Source organism: Pinus tabuliformis, chromosome Q (genome assembly GCF_031772625.1).
Source record: "Pinus tabuliformis cultivar Carrire ecotype Pingquan chromosome Q, CPIR1, whole genome shotgun sequence".
Classification (NCBI taxonomy): Eukaryota; Viridiplantae; Streptophyta; class Pinopsida; order Pinales; family Pinaceae; genus Pinus; species Pinus tabuliformis.
Window position 1 is genome coordinate 356,619,601 of NC_142296.1, and position 4,449 is coordinate 356,624,049.

A 4,449-nucleotide genomic window follows, 5' to 3' on the forward strand; every position below is an offset into this window, starting at 1 on the left:
CGAGCTGCATGAATGTGCACAAAGCCAACCTCGGGTCACAACTTAGCATTTTTGATACGGGCTCATTCACCCGGGCACGCCCTCACCCGAATGACCCGCCCGAACGAGTTCACATGGACGCCCTCAAACGACCCACCCGAACGATTTTGCATGGGTGCCCGAACGACCGAAACGAAGCGACAAGGGAGAGCCGGGCAAACGAGCTACATGAACATGCACAAAGCCAACCTCGGGTCACAACTTAGCATTTTTTGATACGGGCTCATTCGCGCGGGCGCGCCCTCACCCGAACGACCCGCCCGAACGAGTTCACATGGACGCCCTCAAACGACCTACCTGAACAAATTTGCATGGGCACCCGCACGACCGGAACGATGCTACAAGGGAGAGCCGAGAAAACGAGTTGTGTTTTCGCGAGCCCAGCCCTCAGAGCCAATCCTTTTCCCAAAGTTACAGATCCATTTTGCCGACTTCCCTTACCTACATTGTTCTATTGACCAGAGGTTGTTCACCTTGGAGACTTGATGCGGTTATGAGTATGACCGGGCATGAACGGTACTCGGTCCTCTAGATTTTCAAGGGCCGCCGAGGGCGCACCGGACGCCGCAAGACATGCGGTGGTATTCCAGCTGCTGAACCCTATCTCCGAGTGAACCGATTCCAGGGTGGGCAAGCTGTTAAAAAGAAAAGATAACTCTTCCCAGGGCCCCCGACGATGTCTCCGGATTTCCTAATGTTGCCGCCCACCGCCATGTCCTGGTTTGGGAATATTAACCCGATTCCCTTTCGATGCTCGTGCAGAGTGCACCCTTTATACAAGGTTTCCCCACCTCTTAGGATCGACTAACCCATGTCCAAGTGCTGTTCACATGGAACCTTTCCCCACTTCAGTCTTCAAAGTTCTCATTTGAATATTTGCTACTACCACCAAGATCTATACTGGGGGCCGATCCACCCAAGCTCATGCCCGAGGTTTCTCAATGACCCCTGCATCCTCCTACTCATTGGAGCTAGGCAATTGCTCTGACGGTCAAGTATAGGTTGCGCGCTTCAGCGCCATCCATTTTCGGGGCTAGATGATTCGGCAGGTGAGTTGTTACACACTCCTTAGCAGATTTCGACTTCCATGACCACCATCCTGGTATCTTAATCAACCAACACCCTTTGTGGGATCTAGGTTAGCATGCAATTTGGCACCGTAACTCGACTTTCGGTTCATCCCACATCGCCAGTTCTGCTTACCAAAAATGGCCCACTTGGAGCTCTCGATTCCATGATGCAGCTCAATGGAGCAGCCGCACCCTCTTACCTATTTAAAGTTTGAGAATAGGTCAAGGGCATTATGCCCCTGATGCCTCTAATCATTTGCTTTACTCGATAAAACTCGTGCATGAGCTCTAGCTATCCTGAGGGAAACTTCGGAGGAAACCAGCTACTAGATGGTTCGATTAGTCTTTTGCCCCTATACCCAAGTCAGACGAACAATTTGCACGTTAGTATCGCTACGAGCCTCCACTAGAGTTTCCTCTGGCTTCGCCCTGCTCAGGCATAGTTCACCATCTTTCGGGTCCCAACAGGTGTGCTCGCACCCGAACCCTTCGCATAAGCTCAAGGTCATCGACGATGCACCCCCCCAGAGAGGGGATCTCACCCGTCAGCTTCCTTGTGCCTCGCAGGTTTTCAAACCCGCCGACTCGCACACATGTTAGACTCCTTGGTCCGTGTTTCAAGATGGGTCGAATGAAAAGCCTGCCAACGAACACTACGAGTGCACAAGTGCACACGTCCAACCACAAGGGCACATGCTTCGTTCCTCAACCACCGCAGCAGCAAAACCGACAGGCAGTAATCCACCCGCGCTTGTGATGATGCAGCAGCCCGTGTTGGTTTGCACCTTAAGTCGAGCGGCGGAGCAGCCTGAGTAGTTCCACATCTGACTGAGATGCATCAACAGCCTCCATCCGCTTCCCTCCTGGCAATTTCAAGCACTCTTTAACTCTATTTTCAAATACCTTTTCATCTTTCCCTCATGGTACTTGTTCACTATCAGTCTCTCACCCATATTTAGCCTTGGATAGAATTTACCACCCAATTAGGGCTGCATTCCCAAACAACTCGACTTGCCGAAAACGCCTCGTGATGCGGCAGGGTCCCGGGCCGACGGGGCTATCACCCTCTCAGGCGCCCCCTTCCAAGGGACTTGGCCCAGGTCCGCTGCTGAGGACACTTCTACAGACTACAATTCAGGCGACGCCGCTGCCCGATTTTCATGCTGGGCTCTTCCTGGTTCGCTCATCTCTACTAGGGGAATTCTTGTAAGTTTCTTTTCCTCCGCTTAATTATATGCTTAAACTCAGCGGGTGTTCTCACCTGAGCTGAGGTCGCAAAGTTGGAGCTAAATCCGCCCTACCCCATGGGAGGACAAGAGAGAGCAAAGAAAGTTCGAGTGATGCTACACAAACCCCGCATCAGCTAACGCCGACTGCCCATCCAAGGGGACAAGATCACCGCTCATCGACGCACGCCATGAAACATCACTTGAGGTATTTCAGCTGACCGCACCGCATGGGGCATGGATGACTAGCTCCGCTACTCCCTAGCATATTGTAGGGAGCGCGTTTGAATGGGATGTGGCGCCCATACAGACGTGCCCTCGACCAAGGCCTCGGGTGCAAATTGCGTTCAAAAACTCGATGATTCATGGGATTCTGCAATTCACACTAAGTATCGCATTTTGCTACGTTCTTCATCGTAACAAGAGCCGAGATATCCGTTGCCGAGAGTCGTTTCCACATATTACCGAAAAATCGGCCACAAAACTGAATAGGGGCACCCCCCACAACAAATGTAAGGCCAAGGGGCAAAAGGAGGAAAAACGCATGAGAGAAAGAGAAACAAAGGTGTCTAACCCCCTCACAGGGGGAGGCTCGAACAGAGGACAATCTCCCCCAGCCCCACGCCCTCGCAAAAAGGGGGGAAATGCATGGAACAACGATCGAGAAGGACTAGGGTGGCCACCCCGGGAGCTCGCACTGCTTTTAGCCCTTCCCCAACACCAGCCCACAACAATTCCCCCTTTTCTCCGTAAAGCTAGGGACCGAAAGGAAGAAAAGGGTAGAAAACAAAGCACAAGCCTCCCAAGCCCCGTGCCTTCGGCAAAAGGGGGGAATTGAAGGGGACGACGATCGAGAAGGACTAGGGTGGCCACCCCAGGAGCTCACACTGCGTTTTGTCCTTCCGGAACACCAATCCACAACAATCCCACCTTTTATCCGTAACGCTAGGGGCCACGAGGAAGAAGGGAAGAAAACAACAAGAGAGAAAGGGATATATCAACTGTGGCTACCGACTCACAAGGGAAGGCTTCAAATAGAGAACAAGCTTCCCCAACCCCGTGCCTTCACAAAAAGGGGGGAACTGCAGGGGACGGCGATCGAGAAGGACTAGGGTGGCCACCCTGGGAACTCGCACTGCTTTTCGTCCTTCCCGAACACCAATCCACAACAATCCCACCTTTTCCCCGTAAAGCTAGGGGCCGAAAGGAAGAAGGGAAGAAAACAACATGAAAGAAAGAGAGATATCAAACGCGTCTACCGGCTCACAGGGGGAGGCTCAAACAAAGAACAAGCTTCCCCACCCCCGTGCCTTCGCAAAAAGGGGGGGAACTGCCGGGGACGACGATCGAGAAGGACTAGGGTGGCCACCCTCGGAACTCGCACTGCTTTTCGTCCTTCCTGAACACCAATCCACAACAATCCCACCTTTTCTCCGTAAAGCCAAGGGGCCAAAAGCAAGAAGGGAAGAAAACAACAGGAAAGCAAGAGATATCAAACGTGGCTACCGGCTCACCAGGGGAGGCTCAAATAGAGAACAAGCTTCCCAAACCCCACGCCTTCGGAAAAAAAGGGGGGAACTGCAGGGGATGGCGATCGAGAAGGACTAGGGTGGCCACCCTGGGAACTCACACTACTTTTCGTCCTTCCCGAACACCAATCCACAACAATCCCACCTATCCTCTGTAAAGCTAGGGGCAAAAGGAAGAAGGGAAGAAAACAACACCAAAGAAACAAAGATCCCGAGAAAAGAGAGAAGCTCAACAGAATTTCGAGTAGATGTCCTTTAACCAGAAAGAAATCAAACAAGGCACCCAATCAAAAAAGCGTCCCACCTCTTCACACCCTCCCACATGCATTCAGCACAACACCCTTTCCAGCTTTACAACATAGCAAACAACCAAGCAAATAAATCACAACCTAAAATTGACCAATAGAAAAGACAAGGGCCACGATGAGACCAGTGTCTGGAGCACGTCACTGAGAGGCAAACAGCCCCCCAACCCAGTGGCACAAGGCTTCAAATGACAAATAGACTGCTGCCAATAACACAAACCCACCCCGCCATTGCACCCCTCCATGTACAAAACACCCAACAACCTTTCCAGCGAGAGAG

General features: G+C 52.1%; 1 non-coding gene and 1 pseudogene across 1 annotated transcript; both read right to left on the reverse strand.

The window, feature by feature from the left end:
* Positions 1-495: 495 nt before the first annotated feature.
* Positions 496-2,361, reverse strand: LOC149219646 (25S ribosomal RNA; annotated as a pseudogene).
* A 270-nt stretch (positions 2,362-2,631) lies between these two features.
* Positions 2,632-2,785, reverse strand: LOC149219647 (5.8S ribosomal RNA). Its single transcript, XR_016249986.1, has one exon. It is a non-coding gene; the product is annotated as a 5.8S ribosomal RNA (ribosomal RNA).
* Positions 2,786-4,449: the final 1,664 nt, after the last annotated feature.